General features: G+C 49.6%; 2 long non-coding RNA genes across 3 annotated transcripts in view; one reads left to right on the top strand and one right to left on the bottom strand.

Moving 5' to 3' along the window:
• Positions 1-1,070: 1,070 nt before the first annotated feature.
• LOC121142706 lies at positions 1,071-15,437 on the top strand. The gene is made up of 2 exons (XR_005879743.1): positions 1,071-1,462; positions 15,201-15,437. It is a non-coding gene; the product is annotated as an uncharacterized LOC121142706 (long non-coding RNA).
• LOC121142707 overlaps positions 8,971-25,870 on the bottom strand; it is a 28,611-nt gene continuing 11,711 nt past the window's right edge. Inside the window, exons 2-3 of one of the 2 annotated variants that reach the window (XR_005879744.1) lie at positions 23,270-24,075; positions 8,971-9,306 (exon numbers count right to left, since the gene is read on the bottom strand). This is a non-coding gene — a long non-coding RNA (uncharacterized LOC121142707). Of the gene's footprint in view, positions 9,307-16,666; positions 17,232-23,269; positions 24,076-25,870 lie in introns of those variants that run through there. The other variant, XR_005879745.1, reaches the window with a different exon arrangement.

Raw genomic sequence — 25,870 nt, forward strand, 5'->3', positions numbered from 1 at the left:
CTTCCTCTCCTCTCTTCTTCTCCTTTCTTCCCCTCCTCTCCTCTCCCTCCTCCCCTCCCTCCCCCTTCCCTTTCCCTCTCTCTACCCATTTCCCTTCAAGTCCAAAAGGCTGCAGGTGTATGGCCTCTGCTCCCATCCTGCCTTGTGTCCTGCAGAGTCACACAATAGATTCTCCAGCCTGGTGGCCTGTCACTTGTTGGCAAGGCACAGACCTGCTCAGACTTTGTCAATTCTCGAGTTTCTAATTAATGGCACAAAAGCCAAAAGAAATAGGAAACTAGTTTCAGAATTCTCAGTGCCATGCAAAATGGAGCCGTTACTTAAAGATAATTTGAGTGTCACTTCTCCATTTTATTTTACAATTAACCAGTATCACCTGGGTCCGAGGAGACAAAGACAATAGCTTCTGTGTCCTGTTCCTCTCCTCTGCTTCTGAGTCCTCCCTCAGTAGTTGCCCACTCCCTGAAGGACCAGATGGTCCGTATGTGACATGTAGGAGTGTGACTCCTGCACCTGCTCATAGTGATAGGTTCTTCTACACCACCATTTAGCCCCACCCTCCCATAGGAACAAACCCCCCAATTTAGAAAAGCAAAACAAAACCAAGCCAGGCGGTGGTAGTGCACGCCTTTAATCCCAGCACTCAGGAGGCAGAGGCAGGCGGATATCTGTGAGTTGGAGACCAAGCCTGGTCTACCGAGGGAGTTCCAGGACAGGCTCCAAAACAATACAGAGAAATCCTGTCTCGAAAAAAAACAAAAACAAAAACAAAAAACAAAACAAAACAAAACAAAAAAACACCAAGAGGCTAAGAGATGATAGGGGGCTAGTTCTTGGCATGAACAATCAGTTGCTTATAGCTTTTGAGCCATGGGCAGATTTGGGGTTATGCATTTAGGTTACGAAAACTGTCTAATTAGTCAGACCAAAGGATATGTCCCTCCCTGCCTGGACATGCAAGGGCTTTGTCTAGTGTCTCTGGTTGACAGAAGGAGAGGGTGCCAAGCAGACAGCCTGGGGTGGTGGCCAAGCAGCTATCAAAGGCTGGGCAGCGATCAGCTGCTCTGTTGGCAGGACTGCCCCGTCTCATTGAAGCCTTCAGAGGCCAAAGGGTGTATTGATTTTTTCGGTCGTGTTCTGAACTGTTTGCGTTAGACCGGGATCTGACTGGAGTTGCATTATCCTGTTTAGCAGAGCTGTTGGAAACAGCCGTTTTGAAGTGCTCCTCTGTAATGCCCGTGATGGCAAGCCACTGACCTGCCCCAGGGCCAGCTGGACAGGAAGTCCTCCGCAGGCGCTTAGTTGCTTAGTCACCATGCTTTCTGTTTGTACATGTGTTTGCCCTGGAAACACGGGCCACAAGAGAGATCTGATGTGGGCTTCTGAAGTATTTTTATTTCTGGGGTTCAGCTTCTCTCCCCGGCTCATTCTGTGACGTGGTAGTGCTCCTCTGGGAGAGAAGGTATGGTTCCTGTTTCCGTGGTGCCCAGACCCTGCTTCTCCCGTCCCCTCTTTGCCTGACCCTGACCTCCTGCGGTGGCCTTGGTCCCTACCCCGTGTTCCTTGGAGACCTTACTATTTCTACTCGCTGTCCTTTTCATGGCTTCCCCTTCATATATTGTCCAGTATTTGATCTCTTCCAACTGTAATGCAAAAATTAGTAGAAAACCATCAGGGGCCCCAAAGGAAACCATGCTTGAAACAGAGTTGGCCTTCTGTGTCTGTGGGTTTCTTTGTTTGTTCAATCTGATATTTAATCAAAATTCAGGAGAGAGCAAGGGGAGAATTAGAGCTCATTAATTTTCACCTGTTTTCCGGGGGGGATTCTTTTCTAATGTTCTGTTATTTTTATTTACGTGGTTATGTCTGTGTGAATGAATGTATGTCACCCTGCTTCATTATCCCCGGAGCCTGGAAGAGGGCATTGGACCCCTGGAACTGGATTTACAGGAGGTTGCAAGCACTGGGAGCCTCTGCAGGGGGTAATCTAACCCCTGTACCCTTGGGTTTTGTGTGCACAGACTCAATCATCCCTGCATGGGAAACCCTTGGAGAAAGGGAAGGGAATGAACGAGATAAGAAAACAACAGGAAGACATGCTATGGGAGACTGAAAATGTCACAGCAAACCCATCATTTTGTAAAACTGATAAAAAAAAACCTACATGTGTACTGAACAGGTGTCCATGTTTTCATGCCGTGATTCCCTAAACGATGTAGAGTACAGGAGTCTCTAGGAACCAAGGAAAACACAAACAAAGAGGCTGGCTTCCTGTGCATACACACATGTGTGTGGAGACCAGGGGCTGGCTTCCCACGCATGTATACATGCATGTGGAGGCCAGGGGTTGGTTTCCCTTGTATGTATGCATGTGTGTGGAAGCCAGGGGCTGGTTTCCCTTGTATGTACCCATGCATGTGGAGGCCAGGGGCTGGCTTGAGTGTCTTCCTTAGTTACTCTTCACTGAAGCTAGAGCTCTCCAATTCAGCCAGACTGGCCAGCCAGCCACAGGGATCCTCCTGCCTCTGCATCCTCAGCACTGGGATTATAGGTGTGGCGCGTGTCTCCATGGCTTTGTAAACGTGACTTCCGGGAGACTGAACTCAGGCTCTCACGCTTGTACAGCAGGCTCTTTACCAACGGAGCTATTTCCCCAGCCCCAGGGCTCAAGTCTCTTGAATACAGCCTGTTGTCTCGCAACACCCTCACCCCAACACTGAAGGACCCAGAGGTCCGGGCTTCCTTTGAAGATGATCTTTGATGGTCCTTTTTCTGCTGGAAGAGGTTTAGGACAGGGGATGGGATGCGGGCCGGGCAGCCATAATTCTACCACTCGGCCATTCAACTAACAAGACCACCCTTCACAGACACATCAACACAACATCCCCATAAAGACAGTCACTCAGTCAAGACTCCTTTTAGGTGATTACAGGCTGTGTCAAGTTGACAGTTAGTGCTAGCTAGGACAGTGCCTTGGCTGCCATTTTGGCTTTTGAGTCAGTACTTTGTAAAGTATTGCGGACTCCTCCATGACCGTAAGGTGCAGCGGCTGCCCCATACCCAGCAGAACTGTTCCGTGGACACAGGCATTGGAAATAGGGAGTCTAGCTTCATGACCTGAAGGGATGGCAAGGCAGAGTGGGGGCATTGGTGTGAATGGCTTTGAGGGGGGATGTGGTGGGGAGGACTCTGAGTAGGGACGTTGGTGGGGAGGACTCTGAGTGGGGATGTTGATGGGGAGGACTCTGAGTGGGGATGTTGGTGGGAGGACTCTGAGTAGGGACGTTGATGGGGAGGACTCTGAGTGGGGCATCTCTGGTGTTGGGCTTGATTCTGGTGCTGTAGGTTCTGGAGTCTCTACATAGACTTGATGCTCTCCATTCTGGGTCCAGAACAAAGGAACCACAGCTTTGTGGCTCACTGGAACTTCTGTACAAAGCAGGTGTCCTGACTCTGGACTGGTCAGGACCAGCCTCCTCTGTGTTTGCCCATCACTTCGTGTTAATTCAGCAAACAGCAGAGTCAGTAATCTCATGAAAGTCAGTGTTGGGGTTGGAGTGCCAGAAGTTCTAGCCCATTGTAGGTTGACCCTGTTACTTCTAAGCTGGTGACATCTGGTTAGGTTGGCAGCTACTAGCCCAGAAAAATCTCATTTTCCAGGGCCTAGAAACTAAAGAAGGAAGGAAGAGTTGGGGTGCCTACTAACCTCATCCAGGGAACTCCCTAGCAACCAAGGAAACTTGACCAGACTCACAACTTGAAGATTTTCTTGCCTCCCAAGGCTACCTCTGTGGGCAGCCTGGCAAACACAGACATTTGGACATACTCTAGAGTGTACTCCATTGACATCACAGCCCCCTTTCAACTGTCTTGATTATACACTAAAGCTTAATTCAGTTCTCTTGGGGTTAGCAGGTGACTCAGAGATGTTTTATTTGGGAGAAGGGAAATGCAGAGAACGTCTCACTTAAAGGTCACCAGCCCGCAGCTTCTGCTTCAGCCCTTCAAAACTCTCAGGAAGAGTACGTGCCAGGCTATAAGAAAGGGCTGTATCTGCAACGTGGTAAACCAGAACCAAAGGTCAGGCTCCGGCCAGAACGAGAGAAGGGTTTCCATGTACATGAGTGTAAAGGCAGGTAGTAGTCCCGTTCCAGTTGGACCTCGGGAATGGGCTCAGTGTATTTGCATCAATGGCGTTGGTTAGGTATCCATCAATATAAGAAAATGAATGACATGATTAACACAAGGAGGGAGGGATTCTTTATCTCGGCGTGGTAGATGGACCCATACCGTCATGCATCTGGTGAAGCAGCACGTCATGTTGGGAGTCCTTGATGGAGCAATGTCACAAGTCACAAACCAGGGAGTGAATAGGAGGAAGAGACCAGGGCCCCGGATCCCCCTCACAGGCCTGCCCCTAATAAATGCCCATGTGGTCCTACTCACAGGCTCTGTGCTTCCGAGTAGTACCACCCTGGTGACCAAGGCTTTAATCTTTGGGTAGCGTTCAACATCTAAACTACAGCGTCTGTCCTCCTGGCTGCTGTCCCTGTTCAGAAACTTGGGCACTTGTCACAGCCAGAACTTGTCATTCCATGGCTGCCTAAGTGTTACTTGTTGGCACAATACAATATTGTGTTCCTTGAAAGCTTACAGATCCTTCTGGTATCAGATCAAGTTGGATACTTCTGGGCTATCTAAAGGATAGTGCTGTACCCTGGAGGATGTAGGCCCTCAAATAAGGCACAATGAGGGGTGACAGGATCCAGAAAAGTCCCTGGTGGCAGTACAGGCTGAAGGCTGGCTGTTGCTTTTCGGGTTATCAGAGTTAACTGAGAGTCAGATGGTCAGGCATGGAAAAGCCCCTTTCAGAATTCAGGCAGAATATAGCAGACCTGGACACTTGTGACTGGGGAAGGGACCCTCATGCTGTTCTCAGACCCTGGACAGGGATACACAGCTGCACTGGACATAGCTTTGAACCTTTAGACGAGGGAGCCGGAATAAAGGGGAGATTCACAAACTAATTACAAGTAAGTTCAAACAGTGAATTTCATCCCAACAGTTTAATTAAGCTGATATTTTCTTTTTAAACAAAATCTCTAAAGCATTTTTAGAAAAACATTTATTATCAGTAGAATGGAAACGTCTCATTGCCTGTTGAAACGGGAGTAAAATGTCAAAGGGAGAAGCAGCTGGGAGAGAAGCAGCCTTGGGGTGAGAACGGGAGGGAGACAGGTGAGGAGGACCGGAGGAGATGAAAACCCTGTTGCTGAATTCATCCACCTGGGTTCTTCAGAGAGCAGAAGGGACGCTTGGGGAAGCCGGATACTCTACCCAGGACAAACCCGAGAAGGCAGCTTGCCCAGCATATGCAGGACAGGGCCCGGGTTTCAGAAGCTCAACACCTACTGCAGGTGTGAACTTGCTAGGGTCTTTCATCTGGAGAACATGGACAATGCTGCCACTCCAGATCGCCAAGGTGAGGGAGAGGGAATGGATATCTGTGAGATTTTAATACAGCCCCATGGTATTAATGAACACTCAATACATGTGCTCAAAGGAGGGGGAGGGAGTAACAGAGGGAGAGAGAGGGAAAAGAGGCAGGAAGGATACTAAACCAGGGAAGCTGGCATTTTGTCTCTAATAATACTCAACGACATGGTGGGGCATGGTGGAGTGGGACTTCTCTAGGTTGAAAGGTAGTCCCTAAGACGAAATATTGCTATTATAATACATCATTGCAATAATTTTTTTTTGGTTTTTCCAGACAGGTTTCTCTGTATTGTTTTGGAGGCTGTCCTGGAACTAGTTTTTGTAGACCAGGCTGGCCTCGAACTCACAGAGATCCGCCTGCCTCTGCCTCCCGATTGCTGGGATTAAAGGCGTGCGCCACCAACGCCCGGCTTCATTGTAATATTTTGAACTGCTAGGATCAGGAAAATCAAACCCAACAAGCATTTGGGTAGAAATTATAGGCTTCCTATAGAAGTCCAGAAACTAAAATAACCCCGGAGTATCACAGACCCCAGAGCCAGATAAAATACATTTCCCCATTTTGAAGGGAGGGACCCTGCTGTATCCTCTTTTTGCACAAAGACAACATGGGCACAGCCATTCTCAGGTGTGCGAAGCTCTGGAAGCAGGGCTAGGTGCTCTGTGCCTCTGAAAACTGCCGTGTGAGCTGGGTGCTGTGTGTGCACCTGAGATCTCAATACGAGAGAGACTGACAAAGGAGACCTAGGTGTTGGAGGTCATTCTGGCTGCATGATGACGATCTAAAGATGATCTAAAGACTCTAGGGGTGAGGATGTCACACAGTGGTAGAGCACTGTCTGGCATGTGGGAGGAGCCAGTTGGCACCAGGAGGAGGAGGAGGGGACAGCTTTAGGTGTCAACCCTCACCAAGCGGACAGTTTTGGCACGAGAGGAACCAAGATCCATACCTCAACATACATCTTGCAGTCTCTGCCTCGGACGCTTTTGACTGGGAGCAGGTGAGAAGGGTGGTATTTATGGTTCCACGTTTGGCTCATTCGGAATAATTCCACCGGGTTCCGTTATTATTGTTGCAGACGGCAGACTCTTCCTCTTTATAAAAGTGAATATTACTTTGTGTTTGCACACCACATTTCCTGAATGCATCATCCGCCCCCCTCCATGGACACTTAGGGGGGCTGTGGGTAGTGATGCAGTAACCATGGGTGTGGATGTCTCTTTGATAAGCTGATTTTCCGATCTTTGGGGGTAAATACCCGTAAGTCGTTCTGTTTGTAGTTTTGTGAGGACCCCCGTAGCTGGGTTAATTAACGCCCGCTCCTTTCCTCCACATTCCCACCCTTGCTTGTTATCCTGTGTCTTTTTGATAATAGCCATCTTAGCAGGCATGGAGTGATAGCTCACTGTTGTTTTAAATTGCATCTCCCTCATGGTTAGTGGTGCTGGGGAGTTCTCAGTGTCTGAAGGCCGCTTGTCTGTCCTTTTCAGACGACTGTCTCTTACGTCCCTCGGATTTGTCGGATTTGTTTGTGCAGAAGTCAGCGCGATGTTTTAGTTTCTTCTTTGCTAGCGGAGACGTACCATGGCTAATGTAATAGCCGAGCAGTGCACGTTGACATCGTGTGAGCAAAGTCAATTTTTTATGACGCGGCCACACAATAATGTTAAATAGTAGTGGTGACCGATATGATAATTAGTTTAGTTTAAACACTCTGCATTGTACTATAATATGAGAGCTCCCTGTGCCTGACAGACACACGAAGGTGCACTTGGCGCATCGAAAGCAGAACACACAAATGATGAATGGTGAGCAATGACATCTACATACTTTGCACGGAATGTGTTTGTTGGGCTGGCAGGATGGCTCAGTGAGTAAAGGCCCTTGCCACCAAGGCTGGCAACTTGAGTTCAGTCTCCAGGACCCAACTGAAGAAGAGAGTAACTTACTCATGCAAGTAGTGTTCCTTCTCCTCTCCCTCCTCCCTCCCTCTTTCACTCCTTCCCTCCCTCCCTCCCACATGCATACATACACATAAATTAATAATAAAAAGAAACTATTTAAGAAATTTTAGGAAAATCTTTTTGGCATAAACATAATCTGGAAAGCACTAAGATGTAAATTTAAAATGGAATCGTACTGAGAAGGAAAAATAGAGCTTACTAAGCAAATTTCTCTAACTCTCCAGGTTTGATTAATGAAATGTGGGGTCTAGGAGACATGTTAAAAGGAAGGCACTCATGCAACCTCTTCAGCAGAGTGCAACAGTGGGTGCCACATCGTCGTTTTCCTATAGTTACACTAACTAAAGGGAATGGAAGGCCAGGCCAGGACACAGAAACCCAGGGGTCAGAGGGCGAGGACTACGCCTCTTCCTGAAGAGCTGTGTGGCTACAAGTCTCCCCTTCCCCCACCTCAGCCTCTACCCAGCCTTCTCCTCTCCACCAGAGGCCACAGATGTGGGTCTTGGCTAGTTTGTCTGTGCAAACTGTACAGAAAGTGCCAACCGAAGCCTAATTCTCCCAAAGACATTTACCCTGGTGGGTGAAGGGTGTGGATGAATAACTTCTGATGGTGGGGTTCAGGAGCTAGGAGAGCCCCTTGTGTGGCCTCCAGCCAGGGCTGAGTTATGTGCTAGGCACAGCAGATACGGGAACACAGGTCTAAGAGGCAAGTGTAAATTAACTTGTAATCTTACCGTTAAAACTGTTGGGCATGGTGTTCTGCACACCTATAATCCCAGCTCTAGGAAGAGACAGGTAGGTGGATTATAAACTCAATGCCAGTTCGGGCTTTGTAGTGAGAACTCATCTAAAAACAACAACAACAAAGAAACCCAAAACAAACAAAAGAACCAAGCACCTATAATACAAAAAAAGAAAGAGTATGAAAACAGCCATGAACCCAGCCTGCATTACAGGATCTCTCTCTATACCAACTCAGCTGTGCTGTGTCATTGTCAACGTTTTGCGTAGGAAGAGGGATCCAGGGCACGAACGCCCGAGCTCATAAAATTTGTAACGTGGCCCTGTTCTGAGCTCACAACAGCCAGAGCTCTCTGAATCCTTTCTCTCCACGAGCTCATAGTATCTTAGGATTTGCAGAGCTCTCAAGCCAGTCCCCAAGCTCACAGCACCCCTATGTCTGCACTCCCATATCACAATACACTTAGAATTCTGTACCCCTAAACCGCAGCACCCTGAGCTGACTGCCCTGCTCTCATTACATCTTGACGACACGAACACATGAGCTCACTGTACCCCTAAAGGCAGAGCACCCTAAACTCACATACCCTTACGTCACTGTCCCTGAACTCACTGTACCCGATTGACACCCCAAACTCACGTCACCCCAAAGTCAGCACCTACAATCTCATCTCATCCCAACCCAGCCCTCCTCACCTTCGGCGGCCTGCTATGCCGACTTAACAATTCAGGGTCATGAGTTAATCTTAAAAAAAAAAAAACAACTAATGGAGGAAATGATACATTTATAGATAAGAATCTGGTTGATTTACTTACATAAGGCTACTTATGATCTATTTTGCACGAGAAAACATGACACATTTTGTTACATACTATCTTGTGTAATAAGAGTGTGCACATGTGTGGTACAGCCAAGTCTGCATTTGGAACTCAGAAGGGTTTGGTCTGCTTGTCACTAACTCAGGGTCAACTTATATTAGCAAGCTGGTCTGAGGCGTGAGTCTTTATCTTCAAAATGAGAATGATGAAATTTGTCTTTAGTAGGTTTTTCTGTTATGCAGCGATAGGCATCTCAGCTGATTCAGTAAGCCGGATCAAACAGAACTGAAAAAGCAGGAAAAAAAAAAAGAGAACAGGTTTATTTGAGTAAAGCAACTCCCGGGTGAGTACTCCAGTCCCCAGAGATCCAGGCGGGAGAAATCACATGCCCGAACTACAGCAGGGAGCTTGTACAGCCTGTAGGTGAGGGGTGATGATGTGTCTGTCCTCCACAAGCTAGGTTGTGCCCGAGTGTTATCAAAAACTGGCCGCTTTAGGCAGGGTCTTGGACCACTGGCGACTGCTGGGGAGTAGCTGCCAAGAGTGTGGAACTGGGCTTTTCTGTGGCTTTTCATTGTTGAAGATTCTCTGGGGCAGGGGGTTGGAGAGAGAGAAGTGGGGCTTCCCGGATCAAGCAGGGGTGAGCTGGAGATTCCAGCTGAACAGTCTTCACTTTTTGGATGGATAAAAAATCAACAAATTCAAAGTGCTGCCTCGTGTCTGGCACGTGGCATGGTGATCACTTACCATAAATGCCCAGGCCCCGATCTGTTGAAATTAATGACTCCTGAAGCTTATACATCTCATTCTGGAAAGCCTGAGATGACTACAAAGTAGAAGGTGGCTGCCTACACGGATGCGTTTAATAATGCGAGGCGCCCAATTTAGTAGAAAATGAATGAATTAGGAAGACAGACATGGCTTACAAAACGTTTCATTTTTACAAAGGTATCATGCGTGGCAATTAAGCTGGTTCTCTAAATTTCAGTAATTGCTTTTCACGAATCAGGGACATCCAAGTTTTCTTGGGATGTGAAAAACATATTTTAAAAAAATGGTACTTAAAAGTTCAAGATAATAGGCTTGTTCAATACTGCTCCTGAGCCAACAAGATCATTGCATTTTATGTTATGATCCTCCTCCCTGAGGTCTAGGGGAGGAGGGCAGGCAAGCTGCCCTTCTCATTCACACCTCCCACTCTCTGGGAGAGACGGAAAACCAGGAAAAAAGGGGAGGACACGCCTTGCAGTGATGCGTTTGTGGGTGTGTCTGTGTCATCTCGTTGCTTTGTAAACCGTATGTACTATTTCAGATAGAGCTAATGATGGAGAAAGATGAGTCTGGATGGACGATGTAGACAGACTCTGGAGTGGGGATGCAGAGAACCAACTTTCAGTGTGGAGAGGAGACGTACTTCTTAAACCCAAGAAGCCGATAATTGTTCAGCAATATTCCAAGAAGGCCAGGACCTCAGTTTACCTGTTCTTTGCCTCCCGTGAAGCTGACCATAGGGGAGTTTAGGGCAGACGACTCTCAGTGCCTTCCATTCCTGTCATGGGGACGGCTAGCGCTCGCCGCCGTTAACTTGCTGTCCTTTAATGATGCTAGGGAGTTACCATGAGGCCCCAAAGCCCCTCTCTCTTGCCTTCGGTTGTCACCCAGCGGAATGCACAGAAACAAATCGCACTCCATTCACTCTTACGGCAAACGACGAGCAGGCTCACTTAGACCCCCGCTTGACCGTGAGTCATCGAAAGTCACCTTTAGCCACGCACACGTTCTGCTTTAGGCAATTACCACGCAAGGAAATATCCTTGACATCAAAGTTTCACGGAGCATGATTCAGCCACGAGGGGCTGGAAAGCATTTGGGGTCTCCTGGGACCTCCCTGCCGATACTGCTTGCTGCGTGCGCCAGGCGATTGGCTCGAGGGGACGATGCTGGACCACAGAGAGGCAGCCTTCACGCAAGGTCCCACCGTGGGGGACTTCACTGGGAGGAGAACAGGCCATGAGTCATATGTCCACTGCAAAGGTGCGGTGTGACTTCCACGGGAAGTAAATGGAAATGGTAAAAACTTGGGACAAAGCAAAAGGGTTGATTATTTGAAATCATGGATCCCGCCCCGGTATCTAGATTACTTAGGGTGCCGACTTTTCAAAGAGTACAGTAGCTGTAGTGTGTTCTTTCTCATGTTTTCCTGGGCTGGGGGGGGGGAGCAGAGGGGCTGAGGGGCAGAGGAGAGGCCAAGGGGGCGGGGGCAGAGGAAGGGCTGAAGGGCAGAGGAGAGGCTGAGGGGCTGAGTGAAGGAAGAGTTGAGCCCACCAACGCAGCGCCCTGAGGGCACGCCCTGAGGATCACACCCTGAGGCTGACTTTGTTTTCTCCGTGCCCTGTGACCTCTGAATTGGTCCTCAACAACAGTTTCTCTTTGGATTTCCATCTCTAGCTCTACCACGCGGGACATAGCCTTCACACGCATACACTCCCAAACTGGTCTTGGGGGGGGGAGTTTAATTGGAAACCTTTAGCTATTTGAAGTTACAGGTGTAAATCTGTGTGTTTTCTTGTTTTTAACATGCGCCAGGACATGTGTGCAGTGCACGTGGGTGTTTGTGTGTGCCTGTGGAGACCAGATGCTCACATGGTTATCATTGATGTTGTTGTTATTATTCCGTGTATGTGGGTGTTTTCCCTGCATGTGTGTCTTTGTGTCACATTTCTGCCTGGTGCTGGGAATGCCCACAAGAGGGCGCTGGATTCAACTGGAGTTGCACATGGTTGTGAGCTGCCAGGGATGTGCTGGGAATCAAACTTGGGTCCTCTGGAAGAGAAACGAACTAGCCTTCTTAACTGCTAAGCCATGGCTCAAGCCCCTACTCCCCCCCCCCTTTTTTAGGCAGGTCTCTCACTGAACTGATACTAGGCTAGGCTGGCTGGCCAAGGTGCCCAAGCATCTACCTACCTCAGCCTCCCCAGTTCTGGGATCACAAGCCTGCATTACCACAAGTGGCTTTTTACATGGGATCATTCTCGGCCCGAGACTGACACAGCCACTCCCTCAGCCCCTTTCCTTTTGTAGACAGTCGTGTGTTAACCCTGCGTTTCCTTTGCCCAGATGCTTTGTTTCTAGTTAGGGGTGGGAGGGAGATGTTTACCTCTGCTCAGGAAGAGGGCCACTGCTCACATCACTGGTACTCAGACTCTGTTGGTCCCAGCGACTTTATTCTCCGGTGCACAAGAGAGCAACTTTACCCACGCGCAGATCTCTTTATGGCCATAAAGCAGAGAATTCAGAGATCCAACGCTCCTATGATTCAGTGATCCCATGGAAAAAAATTCTGGATGCTTGTTATATCCAATATGCAGCCACAATGGCTTATTTACACACGTTCCAGTTTCAGCCCAAAGAGGAAGTGTGGCCCCCTTCAGAGTTTCCTCTCTGAGCAGCCTGTGAGAGGCCAAGCCTCCCCCGGAGCCATTCCAGACTCGTGGGAAATTCCCCTGTTCTAGAATCAGCCGAATGATTCAGGCCGTCATAGCCGTGTGAGCCTTTCTGTGTCAGCACCACAGACCGTTGTGTCTAAAACTGTGGCTCTATGGGCATCTGTCCAAACACTCCAGGAAGTCCATTTTAAAACCGGACAGCAGGTGGCGCTCTAACTTCAGGAGTCCGGCTCCCAAATCCACCAAGAAAACAAGGGGCGTTCTCAAGTGCCTTTAAAATCATATATATATATTTTCCTCTGCCAAGGCAGAAATGTACTCCATTTTCTTTAATCAGGTTCGTTTGCTTCCTACTGTGTGACTTCAAATGGGTAATAGGAAGCCAGACTTCTCCCCAGCTACTTTGTTTCCTAGAGCAGTGTTTTGAGATTTGCCTGAGTTGCAGACTCTGGAGTGTAAGCCTGGCAGAAACAACAGAAAAGCTGTATTCACCTGCAGAGTTTCTGTCCCCCCGGTGGCTCTGAGTGGCTTCTTCAGACATAAGGGCATGCTAGCCTATAGCATGCTCACCATGGGGGGGAGGGCAGAGACTATTTCCCACCCCGTGTGAGGCCAGAGGAGCTGTCGGGTCCAGCATATAAACAGCCATCCCAGAACCTTAGCTGGACGTCTAGGTGGCCAGGCTGCAGGCTTGGGGCCTGCTGATGACTTCACAAGGAGGTGGCACCCCTGTTCCCTCCTGCTGGCACACACAGAGCATGGGCAGGGCAAGCAGCTCTGGAACACTGGCACACTTAACTCGTGTGTACATCCGCAAACACACGGAGCCTCGCGCACTCCCCCAGCTACACTGAGTTCTCGGTGTGAGCCTCAGGTGCCCAGCGGATCAGCGGGCCCCCTCCCTCCATCAGGACAGAGAGAAGGTGCTGGAAAGATGGCTCAGCAGTGTAGTGCTTGCTATGCCAGCGTAAAGAAAGAGCCGAGATCAGGATCCAGAACACGTTCAGAAAGCTAGTCGTGGTGGCACACTTTTATAGCCCCAAAGCTAGAAAGAGGAAACACATGCATTTAGGGTGCTCACAGGCAGGCAGTATAGTGGAATCTGTGGGCTTCCGGTCAGTACGGAGACCGTCTCCCCAGACAGGAGGATGGTACGTGAGAGATGACACTGAGGGTTGACTTCTGGCTCCTGCACATGCATATGACACATACACAGACACAAACATGACTATCCTCACACACACACATACATGACTCACGCACTCACACCACACATACACATGAAATACATACACACATACACGTATACGAACCACACACATACCACACAAACACAGACACACACACACAGATACACACAGACACACACACACACAGAGATACACACAGACACAGACACAGACACACACGAATTGTAAACTAAGTCAGGCATGTGGTACTGCAGTCCCAGCTCGTGGGAGGCCAGGAGGGTCGGGAAATGAAGGTCATGCTTGACAACAGTGAGTCTGCAGTCAGCCGGTGCTCTACGAAACCTTGTCTAAACAACAACAACAACAAAATGAAGACAAAGCAGCAGAGACAAGCAGAAGGGAAACCATGGATAAAGTTTGAAACTGAGTGACGAAAGAGAGAAGAAAACCAACCGGAACAGAAAGCGGTGACAACAAATGGTAATGTCACCACTGAGGCTGAGCGCCCAGAGACCCAAAGGTTCATGAGAGCGAGAGCAAGCCTCCTCTCTGGCTCCCTATGGCGTCATACTGGAGGGATTGCCAGAGGAAGCTGGGTGCCCTAGGAGAATGTGGATCGAGCCTCAGCCTTCCTTGCCTTACGGGGCCCGTGCAGAAGATGGGTTTGGAGCACAGAAAACAGCTGAGTCATTGTCTCATCCCTGCTGCTCCTCATCCCAACCAGGGAGAGACGGAGGATGAGTCACCAAAGTAAACATCAGGCCTCCGTGTGGCCCCCAGCCTGAAGGGCAGCGGGCAGCCAATTGACTCATTTCCTCTCCCTTTTCTCCGGTGTGGCACAGAATTTCGTGGGAAGCTGCACGGTGGCAGGACCGGCTTCTTCTCTTTGCAGGAAGAGTCACGTGGAGTGTTCTCAGTCTCCACAGACACCCCATCCCTGTGACATCATCCTCTGGCTTTCTGACCGCGACTTTGCTTTCCATAGAAATAGATGCAACGGAGAATGGCAGGGCAAGAAGATGTCCCTGTGTGTCTTTTGTCCAGCACAGACATGAGTGGGGACTTGAATAAGTGTGTTTCTGGCGCAGCCACTGCACTCTCAAGGGCTTCCGTTAGTAGCTATTCTGTTGTAAACTCTAATGCATTGACATGGAACCATCGCTTTCCTTTGCTGGTATGTTTACTTCTGCAGGTAATTTTATTCGGGAGAGGTGAAGAGGGAAGCCGTTGGTAGGCACAGGTCCTTGGGGAGAGAAAATGGAAAAATGCAAACATTGGAAATTCAGCCTGAGGTCAGCTTGGTACTTGCCCTGGGGAGTGTGTTGGACTCCAGCAGGCCTCGCCTCGGGATGGAGGAGACGGCCCAGGGAAGAATGCCGTGATGTTTGAGGTGGAAACGGGCTGATATATGTCCTGCGTCTTGTGATTTGTCTTACATGTCCCAGGGTACAATCTTGTTGGCTACATCTCCTACTAGCTTTGTCAAGAGAGCTCTGCCTGCATGCTAACCTCTGTCAGTGACATGACCTCCCTTGCTGTTTAGCAGGTGAAGACGGCAGTCACTGGATTCTTCCTCTGGACGTCATGGCTGTGTCCTTGCCCGGTATCCGTGACCCCATGGGCTTATCTGCTCCCCTGAGTGCTTGCAGAGAGTCGTCAGTGAGCAGTCAGCAGCCACCTGTAGGTGCCTTCCCAGAATGCACCCTGACTGAACGCAAGCCTCCCTGCGATGGCGGCCCCTGAGATTCAGATGATCGTGAAAATACTTGATTCTGTCCAATTCGTCCCTGCGTTAGCCAACCTAGGGCGGTCCTCGCTGTCTTGCTCATTTGTCTCTGTTGGAGCTCTTTTTTTTTTTTTTTTTTTTTGGTTTTCCGAGACAGGGTTTCTCTGTAGCTTTGGAGGCTGTCCTGGAACTCACTCTGTAGACCAGGCTGGCCTCGAACTCACAGAGATCCGCCTGCCTCTGCCTCCCGAGTGCTGGGATTAAAGGCGTGCGCCACCAACGCCCGGCTCTGTTGGAGCTCTTACTGTGCAGTTAGGCCTAGGATGGGGTCTCTGTGTTGAGTTAGGACAGACTCCTGGCTTGCCGGTCATCCACGAAGCATTTATATCACACCTAACAGTGTGTGAATCTCAGACCTTACAGAAATACACAGTGGGGTCTAGGATACATGTGAACGTTACACTGTTTTACATAAGGAAGGACTTCATGTTTTCCTGTGGCTATCAAGGCACAGGTATCTAGGCAGAAAGGGACACTCGGTCCAACCGTCACTTTAGACAACGAACCAGCCCCATCACTGGCTCGTTAATTAGCGAGACAAGCTTCTAGGAGCTCTGGGAATTGTGTTGTTTACGTTACTCGGTGTTCAGACTTAAATCTCATCTGAGAAATGTCTTAACCCCTTCGCCCCGCTCCAGATTTAGAACATCCTTGTAGTCCCCTTAAAACATGTAAAGGTGAGGGGATAAATGGCTGCTAATTTTTACTGGGTTTGCTGAAACCCAGACCCAGGGGAGATGTTTCTGGCATAAGGTCCTTACAGCTGGCACCAACCAAGTTCCTCGTCATGCGGTAGAGCCTCACCCCCTTTGTAAAGTGTGGAATTTCATGTTCGCCCCTGGAGGGAAGACTTGGCTCCTCCTCCTCCCCCTCCTCCTCCCCCTCCTCCTCCCCCTCCTCCTCCCCCTCCTCCTCCACCTCCTCCTCCCCCTCCTCCTCCCCTTCCTCATTTACCTTCTCTCTCTTTTCCTCCTCCTCCTCCGCCTCCTCCTCCTCTCGAGGCAGGGTCTCTCCTTCGCTCCCTACCTGCCTTCTTCTCTCCTCCCTCTCCATCCTTCAGTCCCGTTTTCCCTCATTGCCCAGGCTGGTTCCAGACTCACTGCGTAGCACAGGATGGCCCTGAACTAACGATTGTCTTGTGCTGCTTCCTGAGTGCCTGGATTGTAGCTGTATACCGGCAAATTTGGTCCTTTATTTTTTTTCTCATCAGAAGCTTTAAGTAATTAAGTATGCATGAATTCATGGAGTTTATTCTTTATTATTTGTTTGTATGTTTGTTTGAGACAGGGTTTCTTTGTGTAACCCCGGCTGTTCTGGAACTCGATCTGTAGACCAGGCTGGCCTCAGATTCACAAGAGATCCACCTGCCTCTGCCTCCTGGGTGCTGGGATTAAAGACAAAAGCCACCTCTCCACCTAGCCGTGAGCCTATAAACACAAACAAAATTAGAAACCGCAGACAGTTAACATGTGCTTGGTTGGTATGGCGTGCCTTTGATTTCTTGAATTAGTTATCTCCCAGTGACATCCTCACAGCGAGAGCACCCAGGAGGGCCACCAGCTGCAACAGCAGTCTGGACGGGCCCCAGGTCCGTCAGATCTGGTGTTTCTGAGAAACGGCCATGCTGAGCCTCCAGAGCCAGTCTGAACAGATGTGGTCCTCACACTGCCGTGCTCAGTGTTGGAGCTGGAGGCGTTGATTAAACCGGCCTGAGCATCAATCAGTGGGGCTGCTACTGGCTTCTCCGGTTTGTCGTGTCGATGGTCTCATTGCTTGGTCTCTGGGATGCTGAGGAGGAAGGGTAGTTAGTGGTGTTGTCTCTTCTGACCTCACCGCAGAGGGAGATGGTAGCCAAGAGCACAATTACCACACTCTGCCTACACTTTTGGCCTGACTCACGTAATTCTTGGAATAGCTAAAGAAGGGGACAAAAGGAAACCCCTTCTTGTAAAATAATAATAATAATTTCCAGCTATTCTAGAAGTTTAAGGGATGGAGAGAGTGACAGCCTTGTCGTTAAAAAGACTTTCATCAGACTACAGGTTCTAGCTGGTCTTCCAAGATGTAAGAAGGATGAAGGACCCCCACCTCCAGGAAGCCCTCGGTGACTGGAGATTCTTTGTAGTGGTCCCTCCTCAGCCCACCAGGGCTGTGGGGGAGAGGAAGGGCGGACACAATTGGGATGACTCCGTGTTCTCTGCTGCTTTGGGTCCTCTGTCTTACCTCCTTGGGTATGTTGAAACTCACGAGGACTAGGAAACTACACTAGAGCCTCACACACAGCCGCTGTGCCTACGCCACGAGCCTCACACACAGGCGCTGTGCCTACACCACGAGCCTCACACACAGCCGCCGTGCCTACGACACCTGGAAGCCCAGCGCACATGAATCTGGGGACGTGTGACTACTCCTGAGTCCCATGCCGGTCTTCCTGCACAGCCGCACACACAGGAGGTTCAAAGTGGGAGGAAAGCAATTCTCACTACAGGTCTGCGCCCTGCTCCTCTGAAGCCCACCCCTAGTGTAAGATAGGTCTCAACAAGACAAGTCCTCTTCTATAGTGGGTAGGACAGCGGGAGAGCTGGCCCTAGACAAGGCTGGCGCTGACGTCCATTGTGCGTTCTCTTCAGGCCCCCATCCTTTGACGAGCTGGCTTCTCTCCTCCTCATCCAGACAAATGATAGCTACATGGACTGGGCCACTCCTGCCCAGGCGCATGTCAAGAGGAGCAACTGCAGAACTAAGGGAGCCCTGTCTCTCCTCAATGCATCCTCAGATCACGGAGCTCCCGGGATCAGTGGTCAGATCATGAACCTCCCAGGAGGTCTGTCTCTCAGTGGTCAGATCACGGACCTCCCGGGACAGTGTGTCCCTCAGTGGTCCGCTGTGCTCACGTGCACAGTGCTGACCCATCATAGGGAGCAGAGCTGCGGTGGTGGTTTCCCAGGCAGGCAAGCCAGACGCTCAGGAACTGTCCCCATGAGGAACAATGGGAGCTGAAGAAAAATGGCTTTCCGAAGGAAAAGGCTGCTCTTGACACCCACCACCCACTGTTCACAATGGGAAGTCTCCTGAAGAGTCAAATGTTAGCCGCACGCCAGAATTCCTCATAATGCAGAAGGTTCAAAGTGAAAAATTAATACTTCAACATCACACACACGCACACACACACACACACACCCTGATTCCGCACAGCTGCCCTTGGAAGGCTTTCCTTAAGTGAGTGATAGGACTCACTTTAGAAGGAATCACCTTTGGTGGATACCGCCAGGGACGGGTCCCCCACATGGCCACTGTCGGATGTCCGGCTTAAGCCAACCCTATCTGCCGCCCAGATTCAGGAACACCTGACACGCTGACTCATGCTTAGAGCTAATGGCCCAGCTTCCAAACCCAGCCCCGCCCCTCTTGAGATATTTGTCCAGCCGTCAGCGCTGCCAGAGCTCTGGCTTTTCTTCAGTCGCGGGGAAGGGAGCAAGGGGATCGTTCACAAGACAGTGGACACGAGGAAATTCTCAGTAAAAGGCGACGGCGCAGCCGCGTGCTTCCCTTAGTCACACATGTAATAGAAGGGGGTTCGCTATCCATTTTCCCAGTCTTGATGAGACACTCTCAATCACAGGGTCCCACAGGAGCTGTTTACCTCAGATACTGCGACGGATACTTTACTACAGAGGTAGCTAAGTGAGAACCTGAGTAGAGGGAGCAGCGTTCTTCCCCCACGCTCCCCTATAACCAGAGAAAAAGAAACAAAAATAGAAATGCAAAGGAACCCACAGGCGAGGCACAGGAGATAGGTAAGTAAAGAGGGCAACGGGTTTCTGAGGGTGAATGGGAACCATCGGAGGGTACCAAGTCCAAGGCCTGCTGTTATGAGCCCCTTCCACACACTGTTTTATTACCAGAAAAGGCAGAAAAATGGGTACCGACTTTAACCTGGTCCTGGGTCCTTATTGATGTATCGGTGGTGGTTACTCACCCCTTGCCATGAATAAAACCACTCTGGTGAGCAGTACAGAGAGTACCCCAGATGAAAACAAATCGAAGAGAAGCACAAACACATCAACCCGTGGCCTCCAGGTGATTAAAGTTATACCCAGAACGTACGTTAACTGTAACGTTAGGCCAGATGGGATGCGTCCCATGTGGCTCGAATAATGATGCCTTCTCTGTAAATTTAGAGGAGGAATTAAGGGAAGACGTCTTTTCACGTGCCACTGGCCTTAGCTCTGAGGTGTAGACAGGGATGCTGAGGGGGCGGCCCAGAAGGTTGAGGTGTGGACAGGGATAAAACACGCTGACCGTGAACTGAAGCAACATCCATAGAGGAAGGAGAGGCAGACAGGTCGGAAGGGCAGAGGTAACAAGATTAGAGCCCTGCGTGTCAGGGGGAGGCTTCCCAACTCATCGCACAGGTAGGAAAGGGACATTGGAATGGTCTAGAAGATCGTTGTGGTCACGTGATGGTTTAGGAGCACTGCCAGCCTCCTTGTTCATCCTGAGGGTTGGTTCTGTCAACTCGCCAGCATCTAGACCTTCACGGGAACACGCCTCTGGGCTTGCCTGGGAAGCATTACCTAGGTTAGGTAAACTGAGGTGGGAGCGTGCGCGTCCCAAACGTCAGTGGCACCGTTCCCGTTGGCTGGAGTTTCAGACAGCTGAAGTGGGAGGAGGCCAGTGGGACAGCCACACTGTCACCTCTCTGCTCCTGCTGACCTGCCGTGACGGAACACGCCCCTCAGACTGTGAGCCAAAATAAACCCTCTTCCCTCGGGCTGCTTCTCATCAAGTTCTTTGACACAGGGATGGGAAAAGCAGCCGATGCCATCCTGCAGAAGGGCACTGTTATTAAATGGGGGGTGAGGGGAACCCAGGAGTTCAGAGAGTGTCTGGGAATCCGAGTGGAGTTTGTGGGCTGCATTAATCCCGGCTCCCACTGCTATAACAAAGCACCACGGGCTGGGCAGCTTTACATAGCAAATGTATTTATCATCTCACTCTCGGAGGCGGGGTCTGTGATCCAGACGCTCACAAGGTTTACTCCCAGGTCCCGCCTGTTAACTTGCAGGCGGCTCTTTCCATAGCCTTCCGTGGGGGCGTCCATGCCCCGCTGCTCTCTTCTTACGATGGCACCAGTGTCATTGGGTCAGGGACCCCATATGACCTCAGTTTAGCTCGAATGCCTCTCTTCAAAGTCCCTGTCTTCAAATACAGCCGCATTCTGACATAGTGGTGTAAGGATACTGGCGTAGGGAATTTTGAGTAGGCAGAGTCTGTCCCCGAGCAAAGGTAACTGCAGCTCGAGTTAGGGTGGCTTCTTATAGCATAAGACGAGCTACACCTGGAGTCACGACAAAAAGCCTAGCTGGTGCCCAGGGGAAGGAACGGGTTGCTTGGTGTAGGTGCAGGTAGAGATTTGTCTTCCCAGAAGAAAGGAAGGCAGACGCTGTCGGCAGCTGACAAGAGCTTTGTCCGTCTGCCTAGGGCAGGGCTCCTCAGGGGCAGAGAAACAGGGAAGGAGGCAGGAGACAGCAGGACCTGGAGAAGTATCGGGGAAAGGGCGTGTGGCCATCTCCCAGGCTTTAGACAGAGAGGCGGGCTTCAGACAGCTAGCCACTTTGGATGGAGACGGCAGAGGATTACCAGGGCACAATACCACGTGGAGGATGGAAACTCACACATCGCACGGTGGCCTCCGTTGTAAAGCCCAAGGCATGCACCGGCCGGTGCTCCTGTGCTACTCAGTAAACCAGGGCGGGGTTTAAGAGTCAGAAGCCTGTCTCCATCCAAACTCGTGCAAACACACCTCGTGCCTGTCTCTTGTTCCCTAGAGCAAGGCCAGCACAGACGCAAAGGCCGTGTGAGAGATGTGAAGAAGCCTTCTAAATTCACTGCGTGTTGCTATTGTTTTATTTCTTCAAATTCCATGAGTGTGAAGATTACAAGGAATAAAGCAAGCTCCCCCTTCCCCCTGCCCCGCCCTCCATGGATCCACGTGGACTCAGCCGTCGGCTGTTCTGGACTGGATTCAGCTGCAATCCAGCTGTTTTGCCCAGATACCAAGCCCAAGCCGTGTAGACCCCCTCCCTGGAGTTGAATCGGTGGCCACTTTCTGCCACTGGGCCTTGTACGTGGAATTGCATAACGCAATATACCAAAGCTTCTCACCATAGCACCCAAAGTAATTTAGTGCCCACACAGCCAGAGTCAATGGGTGGCTGGCTGCTAACACTTCATAAATTACTTCAGTTTCTTGCATTTTTATATTGAGGTGTCACATTCCCTTCAATTCTAATATATCACTTCAGGACACGATGTCACTCTGAATTTCTTTTGAAATATGACGGAGAAGATTCTCTGCTTCTCTGGCATATACCAATGACTCTTTATTCCCCGGGACTGACCAACTTTGTCCCTTAACTGATGAACAGGACGTTTCCAAATGGTGCTTTGAAGAAACTAGCTTTTGCCAAGATGACATTTTTTTGCAATTGTTATGAAAATGGTAGGTGTGTTGGTTGTATCTTGAGGTCACTCTGCAAAAATCTACTTAGCCCTAGAAGATAATGGGCTCTCCGGGCAGTATCCTACACTGTCCAAAGAATCTGTGTCGTCTAGCTGTCTCTGGTGCAGAAGGAAAAGGTTTCTCTGGCAAACACATCTCGTGGCCGCCAACCCGGGTATTGCGTCTGTTTCAAAACACCCTTTTCCCTCATGAGACATGTGATGGAGAGGGCTGAGCCATCCCGGAGACTCCTGGACATAAAAGGAAGGGTCGCCACTGAATGAGAACAGAAAGGCTGGGGGTGGGTGCTGGGCAGCCAAGTGCCGAGCCGTTGTCGATCAAGCCTGCACCATAGAAAGAAGCAAGAGGGAGGAATACATTGTCCCCATCCCTCCTGTGAGGCCCACGGGCCACCCAATTCCCTCGCATGCCCTCTTTTGGTTCACTATGCTTCCACAAAGGCCAAAGTGGTTTATATCCAAACCTACCTTTTGAAATCTTAAGGCTGAGGAACCCATCCAGCCCCAGCCAGCGGGCTTTGAGCTTTCAGCTGATTAATAAGAGAGAGAAAGACACTAAGGTTGACGAGTTACTAAACCAGATGTGTGTGTGTGTGTGTTTAATGTATAAGAGTGCCTTGGTATTTCAAAAAATAAAAACTTCAGTCTTAGCCAACATAAACATGAGAAACAAGGAGAGAGGAATGCATTGGACCTCACACAAATGAGAAGGCCCGGATCCAGCTGCGCCTGGGAGTTTCCCTTGGGATGGTTTTCTTATGCAACCTCTTCTTTTCCTACCGCTGACACCTCCTCCCCGAGTGGAGCCCCTGGGAGTGTCCGTGCATCCCATAGCAGTGACACCAGGGCAAGGAACTGCCGCATTCCGCTCTGAGTTATAGACTCCTTCCACATTCATTTATCAAGTAAAGGCCACGGCACAGAATTGCAGATGAATTACTAGATAGGCGTGTGATAAACGAGAGGCGTGGACACAGTGCGTTTTGTCAGCTTTAAATTACCATTGACTGCAAGATGTGCTGTTGTTTTTTTATAACACTAAGAAAGGAATGATGGTTAGCATTAGTGTTCAAATGCAATGCCCCAATCTCAGTGTTAAGAATGAAAGTTTTTAAAAAATGCATGTTTTAGAAGCGATGGGCGTTATTTCCGGGATTAGATTATTTTCCAATTAGTGTCACAGCAATTTAAAATAAGTGTACGGGAATGAGTCAGTGAAGCTTTGTCAACAAGTGCTCTCGTTTCTGCCCATAAAAATGGAATAGTTTCATTTCCTAGTAAAATCTCCAAGTCCAACTCACCTGAAAAATGTGGCCTTGTCCATTGGTCCAGCATGTGGTCAGCATGGGTGGTGGCAATAATGATGTGTCCTTGTCCATTGGTCCAGCATGTGGCCAGCATGGGTGGTGGCAATAATGATGTGTCCTTGTCCATTGGTCCAGCATGTGGTCAGCGTGGATGGTGGCAATAATGATGTGTCCTTGTCCATTGGTCCAGCATGTGGTCAGCGTGGATGGTGGCAATAATGATGTGGCCTTGTCTATTGGTCCAGCATGTGGTCAGTGTGGATGGTGGCAATAATGATGTGGCTTTGTCCATTGGTCCATCATGTGGTCAACATGAATGGTGGCAATAATGATGTGGCCTTGTCTATTGGTCCAGCATGTGGTCAGCGTGGATGGTGGCAATAATGATGTGGCTTTGTCCATTGGTCCAGCATGTGGTCAGCATGGATGGTGGCAGTAAGCATGAGTGGTGGCAATAATGATGTGTCCTTGTCCATTGGTCCATCATGTGGTCAGTGTGGGTGATGGCAATAATGATGTGGCCTTGTCCACTGGTCCAGCATGTGGTCAGCGTGGATGGTGGCAGTAAGCATGAGTGGTGGCAATAATGATGTGTCCTTGTCCATTGGTCCATCATGTGGTCAGTGTGGGTGATGGCAGTAAGCATGAGTGGTGGCAATAATGATGTGGCCTTGTCCATTGGTCCATCATGTGGTCAGTGTGGGTGAGGCAATAATGATGTGTCCTTGTCCACTGGTCCAGCATGTGGTCAGTGTGGGTGGTGGGAATAGAGTACAGTGGATAGAGACATCTTCACTTTTCTAGAGAGACAGACAAACGGCCTTCATTTCTGACCTCCAGATGAGACTAGAATACCTGGCCAAAGGGGGAACCTGAGATCTCACAGTGCCCTCTTTAGTGAATATCACAGTGTTCTCTTTAGTGAATCTCACAGTGTTCTCTTTAGTGAATGTCATTCAGGGAAAAGAATGAACCGTGGGGAAATCTAGATATGGAAGACTAGAGGGTTAGGGTTCTCCAGAGGAAGGGACTAAATGGAGACACACAGGGGGAGATTTAGAGGGTGAACTGGCTTACACGATAATAAAGACTGAAAAGTCTCAAATATACAAGATAGAGAACTTGGGGCACTTGGGAAGTAAAGTTAGCAGATGGGGTGAGTGGGAAATAGGAAGTAATGGTGAACTGTGGTGATTCCTGTTGTGGGTCCCAGAGACCAAAGGCTTGACAGCAACAACCTGTTGTCCAAACATGCTCACACACACAAAAATATGGATGACCAGATTCAGGGAGAGAATAAATTGTGTTTCCTCTTCCTTTTATTCAAGCTGAACCTTCTAGAGACTTGAAGGTTCCACCCACATCGGTGAGAATAGATATTTGTCAACCCGTTGATTCAGAAATGGCATTTTTCAGAAATACCCTAACAGATGCACCTAGATATGCTTTATAGAGAACCTGTACATCCTTAGCCCAGTCAATTTAACACATGGACTGTTAAAAGGCCTGGGGACACAGCTCAGCAGTGCAGCTCCTGCTGGGACCCTCAAAGCCTTGGATTTGATCCCTAAAGCACTGGAAAATAAATGATAGAAACCACTTCAGGAGGAGGTGAAACATTCTGGAGAAAGACCAAACCTTCCTTTCAAAGTGAGTTGGAAATATGACCAAGGAAGGCATCCTGGGACTTCTGAAGCATCCTGGGACCCCTTTGTGTGACGTTGTCGTGGGAACCAGGCAGCGTCCAGCTCTGTTCTTCACCTTTCTCAGCCTCCTCGTTGTCAGAATGGCCCCCGCTGGGCACACTCACCTGGTCAACATTGCTGGGCTTACCCGAAAGATTTAATACCAAAGTCTGAGTAGATTTTGAATTCCCCTGTTTTTAAATCAATCAACCACTTGTAGAAAAAAAAATATAAGACTGCCAGCCACTTAACTGTACGGTAAAAACAAATTATGGATCATTGATCTTAAAAAAGAAAATCTAGCTCAAGTATTACCCTTGTGCCATTAAAATGGGTGGGGTGGTACACTCCCGTGCCTCTGCAGCAACTTTGATAGGCTCCACGCACTAGAACACGAGACTAGCTTTCCTACCTGGAGCACAGTGCACTAGCAAGAGCCCTCCCTTCTGGGGGTGAAGGGAGGAGCTGGCTGGGGACTACAGCGTCTCTCTTTTCCCCAGCCAAAGGTCAGTCTCCACAGCGCTGCTCAGTAGGAGAGGGGCACCCCACACCTCCCCAGTCCTTTCCCTCACCTCCCTTTCCACTCTCATTCCCTGCCTCCTCCTGGCCCCCACGCCCCCACTCCTCGGTGGCTCTCCTTCAGACGGCCACGCCTGGCTGTGCTCATTCCCACCAGGGCCAGGAAGTGGGTGACACGGGTTTTTCTCTTCTGCAATGAACACCATCTCTAAGTGGCTGACACACAGAGGAGAGGCTCCCCCGGCATGCGTCCCTGAAGACCTTTCTTTATGCACCAGAGTGTGTTCCCCTGGGCACACACAGGGGCATCTGCAGGGAAGGCGACCATGCAGGTGACTATCAAAGGAACGGGCACTACACAAGTGTTACCAGCGTACAATGAGAAGTGTCT

The sequence above is a fragment of the Mesocricetus auratus genome, unplaced genomic scaffold (assembly GCF_017639785.1).
Source record: "Mesocricetus auratus isolate SY011 unplaced genomic scaffold, BCM_Maur_2.0 Super-Scaffold_100010, whole genome shotgun sequence".
Taxonomy (NCBI): domain Eukaryota; kingdom Metazoa; phylum Chordata; class Mammalia; order Rodentia; family Cricetidae; genus Mesocricetus; species Mesocricetus auratus.